This window comes from Pristiophorus japonicus, chromosome 4 (assembly GCF_044704955.1).
Source record: "Pristiophorus japonicus isolate sPriJap1 chromosome 4, sPriJap1.hap1, whole genome shotgun sequence".
NCBI classification, from domain to species: Eukaryota; Metazoa; Chordata; class Chondrichthyes; family Pristiophoridae; genus Pristiophorus; species Pristiophorus japonicus.
Genome location: NC_091980.1, coordinates 70,736,623 through 70,748,032, shown reverse-complemented (window position 1 = coordinate 70,748,032; position 11,410 = coordinate 70,736,623).

Sequence of the window (11,410 nt, the reverse complement as noted above, 5' to 3'; positions counted from 1 at the left end):
CCAGGAGGCCAATGAATCGTTGGTGGGGGCGGTCGCGAGGAGGTGGGCAGAACTGCAACTTCGGGGGGATCCAGATCACTGCCTGCTAGATTCAAAAGAATCTGGGGGGAAATGGCAGAAGAGGTCTCAGCCCTCACCCACAGTGGCCGGGACAGGCACCCAGTGCCAAAAGAAGTTTAACGACCTCACCAGAGTTGTAAGAGTGAGTACCATTTTCATTCATGCACTCCTCCATTACTTTAAAGATAAAATCTGAGACACCATGTTCTCATGCTTTTGATGCCTCTTAACACTCTGTGGGTTGTCTCCCTCAATGCATGACAAAAAGGAAGGCTTAGTTCGGCACCCTATTTGCGATGAATGATCTATCCACATTATTAAGATCGCTCATTGCAATGCACTGAAACTGCTCCTATCGCTTTCTGAAAGATTTCATACACACCTCATCTTAGATGGCTCCACACTTCGATGACTTCCTGATGAAGCACATGCAACATCCAAGGCCATTAAACAAGGGCCCCTAGTACATTCAGACAGTGTGGCATAAAGTGCTTTGGTGGCCATCTGTGCCACAAGAGCAGATGGACCCTCTTGTAACCATTCCCATTTTCCTCTTTTCAGTCCAAGAAGTCACACAATTGATGGGAGCAGCTGCAGACAGGTGGGGGTCCGCCTCAGACCCTGCCACTGACAGACATTGAGGAGAGAGTGGCAGCCCTCATCGACGCCACAGATCAGACAGTTGTTGGGGGTGGTGCTGAGCCCCCTTTGGGTAGTGACGGTAAGTAAATGGATTGCGCCACTTAAGACACTACATTGAGACATCTAACGGAGTAGCGCCGGTCGTTCAAATGAGCCTGAACGATGCGACCTTCCTCATGTCACAGTGCCCCCTCCCCTGCTGCTAACCACTCGTCTGTTGCTTTCTGCTTCCAGATGACCAGCCACAGGCACCCTATCCCTTGAGGGAGCCTTCCATGTCAGGCCATCGTCTAGAGGAGGAGGAGGAGGAGATGGATGAGGATGAGGATGAGGAGGAGGAGATGGATGAGCCAACTCTGGCCCAGCATCCGAGGCCAACTGCTCCACCATTGAGACTCAGATCCTCTGGGGACAACGCTCCGTTCTCTAGGTTTGAGGAGTGGGAGGCTCCTGGGCCCAGTCGTGTGCAGCAACGCAGTGCGGGTGGAATTCCGCAGGCCAGCTCTCCAGAGGGTGAGTCGGCAAAGTTGAGCTGTTAAAACAGACAGGCAGACCAAGAACTGGACATGGTGGAAATGTCCAAGGATAGCATAGAAGTAAGCCATCAGTTCCTTGATGCATTGGGACGGATCCCCGCTAGCATCGACAAGCTCAGTGCGACCATTACGGAGGTAGGGTCGCAGATTGTTGCTGAGAACCGTGACTCCAACGAGGCCATCATTGCCCATACTCAGAGGCTGGTGGCCTCCAACGGTGACAGCGGAGTTCCAGAGAGTGTGGTGTATGCCCTTGAGCACGTAGCAGACTCGGGGGCATCACATGCACAAGCTCTGCTTCAGCTTACGCAGGTGATGCAGTCCATGCCTGCCACCATACTCGCCACCATACTCGCTGCGTTCCCCACGGGGAAGTGACAGCCCTGAAGCAGGCCAGCTAGGTGGTACTGTATATCATACTCCGGATGCTAAGGGTCAGCCCCGTCGGCGGCTGAGTGGCTCAAGGGAGATGGGATGTGGTGGCCTTCCTCCGGATGACAGCATTCCATCTCCCCCCACTCACTCGCCAACCAAGCACCAACGACGGCTGACACCCAAACCTGTGACTGCCAATGCCGAAGAAGAGGCGAGCCAGTCAGGAGCCGGGCCTTCCAGGCCATGAGCTGGTCCAGTGCGTCCCCAGACGCTGTCTCCATTGTCTGACCCCCAAGACAGCAGTCCTCTGGCAGCCTTCCTGCATGCTCTGGTGCCACATTGAGGAGGAGAAGCAGGCATGGGAGGGGGATGAAAGGAAGGGGGGCAAAAGACGGTGGTCAACAGTAGTGAGGCAGGCAACAATCTACAGTGCAGGATGCAGACTTTACTTTTGTAGTCATGTGACTGCAGGAGGCAGTTTTCCTTTGGCTGTTCATGTCACTACAGCATTTATTTTTGTACTGATATCACTGCATGATGTAGAATTTATTTGAAGTGCCTGACTCGGTGAAACCATTGTGGGCTTTGTTGGGGGTGTGGTTAAGAATGTTACAATGTTCATTAAATTTTTCCTTCACCTTGTCCATTGCTGTCTAGTGACTCATTTGCAGAGTAACTGGGGGAATAGTCAGCATGGTGGAATAGAGTGGCCAGGCAACGCTCAAACCTGCCGTTCACTCTTCAAGCAAAGCGTTCAATGATGAACTGCTGACATAAGGCTTTTGCAGCGGCCACATCTTCACCCTGACTCCCCTGTGGTTGTTGTGGTGGCAGCATGGGTTCCTCACCAGGCTCCTCTTCCTCCTCCTCCTCCTGAGGTGGTCCTGCAATCCCCATTGCCAATGCCTGTCTCCTCATGATGGTAAGTTGTATAGCATGCAGCGTACCACAATGAACTCAAGAGACCTGCTGAGGGGAGTATTGTAGGTAACCTCCAGATTGGTTGAGGCATCGGAAGCGCTGCTTCAGCATACCAATTGTCTGTTCAATTATGTTGCGGGTAGCTGCATGGCTCTCATTATAGCGATGCTCAGCTTCTGTCTCAGGGTTCCGAAGGGGGGGGGGGTTGGTCATGACCCAGGTGGCGAGGCCGTATCCTTTGTCCCCGATCAGCCAGCTCTGACCTTGTGATTGTCGCTGGAACATGCGTGAGACACTGCTCTCATGCGGGATGAAAGCATCATGTGTGCTCTCTGGATAGCGGGCATTGACTGTCAGGATGCGCTGAGTGTGGTCGCAGATGAGCTGAATGTTTAGTGAGTGGGATCCCTTTCTGTTTCGGAAGACCTCTGCTTTCTGTGTCAGTGCTCGCAGGATGACATGCGTACAGTCAATCGCACCCAGAACCTTGGGGAAGTCTGCAAATCATCCAAAACCTATAGCCTCTTATTCTGGCTCTCCCTGTTCATTGGGACGTTTATGAACTCCATCCTGCGTGTGTAGAGTGTCCTTGTGACCTGCCGAATGCAGCTATATGCAGTGTGCTGAGAGATGCTGCATATGTCCCATGCTGCTGCCTGGAAGGAGACGGGGGCATAGAAGGCCAGTGCCACAGTCACCTTCACCTCGACAGGCAGTGCAGTCCTGTTGCCGCTGGGAGGCTGTATGTAGGTCTGCCTGTAGGAGCTGGCATAGCTCTGTGACCACTTATTTTCTGAAGTGCAGCCTTCGAACGCACTGTGCATCAGAAATGTGTAGGTAGGACTGATGTTCCCTGCAAACCTGTGGGGGGGTAAGACCTCCTGCCCAAACGTCTTTTTCGATTCCGTTGCAAAGGATGGACAATAAGCCTTCTTCCGGTTTGAAACCGTCTGGCAATAGCAGCCAACATGAGTGGCTCCTGACCTAGTATGCCCCCATTGTACTCTCTTACTGACCTTAAAAACAAATGAGAAACTCACATAAAAGTTCCGATTGCAAGTGTGCACTAACGCAACGTTCTGCTCACAACTGTGGCAGTCAGTCACAACTAGACATTGCATTCTCCAGCGTCCCTTTAAACATGACGCCTATTATTTCTGGTGCACCCTGGGGCCATCTGGTTTTTCTGGTCGAGTACTGGGGCGGATGCTAAATCAGGGGAAATGCACGAAAGTTCCGCCCGAGGCACTAGCGCGGCGTTACACGACGATTGACGTCATCCTGACGGTCAAAATGGTGGGCGGGGCACGAAATTTTTGCGCCGCCGCAAGACCATTGGCAAAACTTCCGGCCGGGCGCTAAATCTTGGGCGCCCCGTTTGACACCCAGAAACAACTTTTTGTGCCCCGCCGAGCGCAAATTAACCGAAAATCCAGCCCTTTGACGCTAAACCTAATTATGGTTCAATCACTGACTCATCCTTAGAAGTGAAGGTTACCACATCATGAAGCATTCATGGCACCACATTCTTCCAAGCTACTGCCACTGTCAACAGTGTATACATTTATCAGGGAAGTGACCCCCGCTCCTGCTGGACATGATGCACAGTTTTTAGTGGCTGTCAGGGTTCTTTCAAGTGCAAAGAGTTGCATGTGGTAACCATACAGTTATCAAGGCTTTTATAATCAACCCCATGGTCTTCATGAAGAGAAAGTGTTTGCATGCAATTAATGTTCAGATCGTATCTGACCACAGAAGCATCATTATGCATATCAGTGGCTGTTATCCAGGAACTAGTCAAAATACTACCATTGTACAGCAGTCCACAGTGCCAGCAATATTTGAGTGTTAAGAAACATTGGATGGATGACTCTTAAGAGAACACAACAATTCTTTGCATCCATGGCTACTGAGCCCATTGAGAAACCCTTAATAGTCGAGGCCTTGATGCCTCGGCCCCTGTTGGCTGTTCCTTGGCTGCCATCTTCATCTTCAAGAAAAGTGTGCTATGTAGTTTAGGCATGAAGAAAGAGTGTATTTAAAAGGGCAATGGGTTGTGCAGAATACTTGAAATTATACCTCCCAGATTGGGAGGTGGGGGGGGGGGGGGGGATAGGGGATGGCATGAGTTCTCAATTTAGGATTATGACATGGATGCTAATTCCCCTCACAAAATGTGGGAAAAATGGAGCAGTATTACCTTGCTACAAATAGATGTACATTTATCCCTCTTTTGCAGCCAGTTATAAAGAGCTAGGCAATAACTAATTTGGCAATCTCCCTGTGGACAGTCACTTTCAGTCTCAAATCAGGCCACCCTCCTTTGGGGTACCTTCTGCAGCAGACTCTCTAAATCTTTGGCATCAAACTATGTTGCCTACTTGCCTTTGCTGTACAATTGTGAACTTCCCCTTTAATGGCTAACTGCAATCCTTTAGGAGCTATTCCCTCACTGGATTTTACATTCGAGCCAAGTGTGGTGCAGGCCAAGTTCTCTGGGCAAGTGTTTCTTTTGTCTGTCATCTAGATAAATAAAAGGATGGGCTTACATCCTAAAATTCAACTCCAGCTGTAACTGCACCTGTGTGTTGGGCCAACCAACCCCCAATTTGTTGGGATTGCAAAATCTGGGTTTAAATGTTCCCTTACCTTATGGTTGCTTATTCGATCTAGCTTGTTAATGAAAAAAATAGGTATAGTACTGCATCTTTAATTTATGTAACTCTAACTTACTGAGTTAGTAAACAGTCTTGAATGCATTTTATGAATCACAGCCTGCCTTTAAATAGTTAAAGTCCCCCATTATCACAGACTTGTTGCTTCTGCAAACCTCTTTTGAAATGTCTTCAAATCTCTTCCTCTATTTCTTTCTCATTATTTGGTGCTATGTTAAGGATACCCAATATTGTTACACAGCTCTTATTGTTTCTCAGTTCAATCCAGAGAGATTCACTTGCACACCACCTTCAGTAATATATTTTTATTGTAATTCTGTAATTGTGTCCTTAGTTAGTAACGTACCCCTTTGCCCCTTTTTCCTTGATTTGTCTCTTCTGACAGTTTTACAGCTATTCCTGCCCTGCCCGATGCCAAGTTTCTATCAAAGCTATGGCACCATATCTGCATGGATTTATGAAAGGGAAATCATGCTTGACAAATCTTCGAGAATTTTTTGAGGATGTAACTGGTAAGAGTGGACAAGGGAGAACCGGTGGATGTGGTGTATTTGGACTTTCAAAAGGCTTTTAACAAGAGATTGGTGCGCAAAATTAAAGCACATGGTATTGGGGGTAATGTACTGACGTGGATAGAGAACTAGTTGGCAGACAGGAAGTAGAGAGTCGGGATAAACGGGTCCTTCTGCAACTGTATAGGGTATTGGTGAGGCCGCACCTGGAGTACTGCGTTCAGTTTTGGTCACCTTACTTAAGGAAGGATATACTAGCTTTGGAGGGGGTACAGAGACGATTCACTAGGCTGATTCCGGAGATGGGGGGGTTACCTTATGATGATAGATTGAGTAGACTGGGTCTTTACTCGTTGGAGTTCAGAAGGATGAGGGGTGATCTGATAGAAACATTTAAAATAATGAAAGGGATAGACAAGATAGAGGCAGAGAGGTTTTCCACTGGTCGGGGAGACTAGAACTAGGGGGCACAGCCTCAAAATATGGGGGAGCCAATTTAAAACCGAGTTGAGAAGGAATTTCTTCTCCCAGAGGGTTGTGAATCTGTGGAATTCTCTGCCCAAGGAAGCAGTTGAGGCTAGCTCATTGAATGTATTCAAATCACAGATCGATAGATTTTTAACCAATAAGGGAATTAAGGGTTATGGGGAGCGGGCGGGTAAGTGGAGCTGAGTCCACAGCCAGATCAGCCATGATCTTGTTGAATGGCGGAGCAGGCTCGAGGGGCTAGATGGCCTACTCCTGTTCCTAATTCTTATGTTCTTATGTTCTTATATGTCCTTTTCAGAATGGCAGGCAGTGACAAGTGGAGTGCCGCAGGGCTCAGTGCTGGGACCCCAGCTATTTACATTATACATTAATGATTTGGATGAGGGAATTGAGTGTAATATCTCCAAGTTTGCAGATGACACTAAGCTGGGTGATGGTGTGAGCTGTGAGAAGACGCTAAAAGGCTGCAGGGTGACTTGGACAGGTTAGGTGAGTGGGCAATTGCATGGCAGATGCAGTATAATGTGGATAAATGTGAGGTTATCCACTTTGGTGGCAAAAACATGAAGGCAGAATATTATCTGAATGGCAGCAGATTAGGAAAAGGGGAGGTGCAATGAGACCTAGGTGTCATGGTACATCAGTAATTGAAAGTTGGCATGCAGGTACAGCAGGCGGTGAAGAAGGCAAATGGTATGTTGGCCTTCATAGCTAGGCGATTTGAGTATAGGAGCAGGGAGGTCTTACTGCAGTGGTATAGTGCCTTAGTGAGGCCTCACCTGGAATATTGTGTTCAGTTTTGGTTTCCTAATCTGAGAAAGGACGTTCTTGCTATTGAGGGAGTGCAGCGAAGGTTCACCAGACTGATTCCCGGGATGGCAGGACTGACATATGAGGAGAGACTGGATCGGCTGGGCCTGTATTCGCTGGAGTTTAGAAGGATGAGAGGGGATCTCATAGAAACATATTAAATTCTGACGGGACTGGACAGGTTAGATGCAGGAAGAATGTTCCTGATGTTGGGGAAGTCCAGAACCAGGGGACATAGTCTAAGGATAAGGTGTAGGCCATTTAGGACTGAGATGAGGAGAAACTTCTTCACTCAGAGAGTTGTTAACCTGTGGAATTCCCTACCGCAGAGAGTTGTTGATGCCAATTTATTGGATATATTCAAGAGAGAGTTAGATATGGCCCTTACGGCTCAAGGGATCAAGGGGTATGGAGAGAAAGCAGTAAAGAGGTACTGAGGGAATGATCAGCCATGACCTTATTGAATGGTGGTGCAGGCTCGAAGGGCCTACTCCTGCACCTATTTTCTATGTTTCTATGTTTCTTGCAGTAATTAATGTTTGTAGTTTCCTGATTTTATTCCTAATGCATCACGCATTTGGATATAGACAATTTATCCACGTCTCACAACTTTTGGCACCCTACTCATTTCTCTTTTTCTTATTATTGTTTCCTTCACTACTTATTCTTTGCCCCACCTTCAAACCCACACCCTGAAGTTAAACTCACATCCACTCCTCTGACAGTGGTTTGCTTCAGCTGCAGTCCATTGCTCCTCTACAGCCACCTCCTGTTCCAAAGTTAGTCATTATTTCCCATACACTTTAAATACTCTCACTCACACTATGCTTCCATCTGTATGCTTAGTGCTTAATCTTGCTCTGCATGCTTGGCTCAGTATCATCATCATCATCATAGGCAGTCCCTCGAAACGAGGATGACTTGCTTCCACGCCAAAAAAGAATGAGTTCACAGGTGTTTCAATGAAGGACCTAATATTCCAGGTTCTGAACTACATCCTGAAGGGTGGAAGATGTCTGTGCATGGATTTTTTTAATGTGTGATGGCCGTTGCACCCCAGCTACCACACGGGCTTGACAGAGCTAGGCCTTTATCCAGTGGCGAGGGTTATCCAAGATGGCTGGGGACCTGCTCTGCTGCACGGACCTAGTGAGCACACATATCACAGTGCGGACTGGCCTGTACTACCCCTGGGACCCTGGCCCCGAACTCATGCCTCTCCTGGACCCTGATCACATCCCTCCACAGTCTCTCGCCGCTCCTGCTGTGTCTGCCCACACTCCAATCACCGACCTGGACCTTGATGACGTCACTCTTCGTTGCTGTCGCCCTCCTGTACCAGCTCGCGCTGCTCCCTGAGCTTGTACACCTCCACGCTGCTCCCGGGCCGCCGTACCTCCACTCCTTTTATGGCCCTGAAGCTGCAACCGAACATCGCTTCAAATTGGATTTGATCATTATTAATCAAAACCCAAATCCAGGCCCAGGAAACAGACTCCAATCAGCAATAGGGTTAGCGGCAGGGCTTAGTATATGGCCCAAGCAGAGGGGATAGAAATTCGGTGGGATACCGCCCGTAGCGAGGTTCAGAACAGGGGCGCTAAAGCGTTTGTAGCTGTGAGCGCCGGTTCAATCTCTGGATTGAACTAAGAAACAATAAGAGCTGTGTAACAAAATTGGTTGTCCTTTACATACCACCAAATAATGAGAAAGAAATAGAGGAAGAGATTTGAAGAAATTCGCACCGCTCGGCAAATTCAGTGTTCTGGTACCGGCGGTGCAGAGGAGTATCGCCCGGGAGCATCGCGGCGGTATACAACGCATTCAAAATTTGCCCAGTAGTGACACTGCCAGAGAAAGCTGGCGTGCAGAGCTGTCCAGGCGGCGGTAAAGGAAGGAAAAACTGCATGAGTTAAGTACAATTGATTTTATTTTGTAATTTATTTTGCGATTTACCTTTATTTGGGGTGAGTAATGTATAGGGAATGTTTTTGTGTTTTCTTGTTCCGATCTTTTGTTGTTGCAGGGAGGCCTCTCTTCGGGCGCCACGAAGCTGGCTCTTCAGTTCGAGATGTTCAGTTGCTCACCCGGCCCAGCGCCCGAAGGTAAGTGTGGAACGCTTCCACTGTCAGGGCGCAACCACTGAATGTGTTGGCTTCCGACACAAACCATTTCCCGGCATCAAATTTAGCCATGCCTGATATTAACACCTGTAGCCCTGAGCTGTTAACTAGTAGCTTTCTTCCTATCTTTTTATATTCCCTATTTAAGACCCCTTCCTTGGCTGTAGCAACATTGTTAGTTGTCACATGAACTACGACCCTTAACTGCTCACCCAATCCTCCTAAACATCTGCCCGCACGTTCCTTGATGTCCTTCACCCTGACATCAACATAGCAACATAACAATTTGCACTCCAAGACTTGGTCACAGATATAGTTATTTATCCTTCTTGATTCTTAAGCTTTCCACTACTAACATTTGTCTCCTCTTACACTCATGGGCACCCCAGATAGTACCATGCTCCACAGTGCCATGGTTCACATCCTCTCTATTAACTTTCTGCTTTCCTTGAGAGACAGCCTATAGAAACTAATCCACAAACAACTCCTTGCATTCTGAAGCAGAGAACAAGTTGGCTAATTTCAGTCCTATTGGCTCCCGCACTCCCTGCCTGCCTCCTGTGTGCACATTCCAACCCTTTTGTTTTATTATTGCGTTCCGTCAGCTGCTCACTTTCCTGTCTAGGCATAGCCGTGCTATGTAACATCTGGTCTAAAATGTCTCCCTGCCCTGTATACTACATAATGTATCAAGCTGTTTCTCAAGTTCAGTGGTTTGAGGCTTTATTATGCAGATTCAATGAGAATTACTGAGGATATCTTATCATGTATATTCTGCATTTTGCAATTTTTCCATTCCCCCTACCTATGAACATTCCTTTCCATAAAAGCCGAGAGAGGCTGAAAATTGCAGCAGGTGAGTAAAGACTTACCGCCCCCAGCACTTGTGCTATATGTGAGCTGCAATCAGCAAAGACAAATGTGAATTCAAGTTATCTGACACCGCAATTTACGGTGGAGTCAGCTTGGCTTGGATTATCAGCCAGAAGTGCCAGATTCAGGGGACAGTTTGAAAGGCCCGATGGATTTTTGGAGCTGGTAATTATAGCAACAGTGAATTCTTTCATTACATTTTATGAAAACATTTGAAAAACGGTGGGCTTAATTGTTACCTTAGAGCTGTGATGGCAGCGGAGGGGCGGGTGCCGTGGATCGCGTCCAGAACTTGGAGAGACGCGTTTTGTAGTAGCTTTTAAAAAAAACCATTGCAATGCAATCAAACTTACGGGTTTCCCAATCAATTAACTGGAGCGGGTCTGATGACGTCACCGATGACGCAATTTCAGTTGCGCTATTTAAAGGAGCAACGCACAGATGTCACTTGAAGGCTGACGGGGGTGGAAGACAGGTTGTTGGAGTGGAAAGAGTGACTTTGTTATGTTGGAAAAACTTGATAAAGCTCCAAACTGAAAAATGCAAGCTCAAAGACGTAGAGCTGGCCCAAGATTCAGTGATGCCTCCTTGGCGATATTATTCCAAGGAGTCAGGGCCCGCAGCGACAGCCTGTTTCCTGCTGATGGAAGAAGAGGCCAGCTGGCCCGACAAAGAATGCATGGCTGGAGATCGCTGAAAAAGTGAGCAGCAGGAGTCTCGTTGGCAGGACCTGGATACAGTGTTGAAAATGCTTTAACAACCTCTTGAGGTCAGGAAAGATGAGGAAAATGGCACATTGCACTACATCCTGATGTGCAAATCATCCTAACCCCCCTCACTCTACCTTCCCAAACCTACTCCTGCACATCACTCCTCACAACAACCTACCTTGCAGGTGCACCCATCCCTCAGTAACTATCCACTTATTCACATCCCCATCTGACCATTCACTGACACTTGCCCTCATCTCAATGCAAAGTTATGCCTCTCCCTCATAGCCACCCTCTATTGATGTTGCCCATCCATCCCTTCCACTCAATCCATGACTCTCACTCAAAGGTCTCTTGTTTCCCTCCTTGCAGGAGACGAGAACACAGAACACCCGAATGTTATGTTTTCGGTATGACCTCACAAACACATACAGGCTCTAAGATGGCTGATAACGTCAGGAAACCTGTCAGGTGACCTGACCTGTTTATTCTTGCAAACAGCAATGGCTGCAATGCCACAGTTTTCCACTGGGTGGAACTATATATTACACCGGGAGAGGCAGCGAACCGGTGGTGGCCCTCCAGTGATGACACTGCTCACTTCATCAGAGGAGGAGGCGCTGGAGCTGAGCTAAGTTGCGGAACTGCTGGCAGTAGGAGATGGAGAGAGGGGGAACGTCCAGT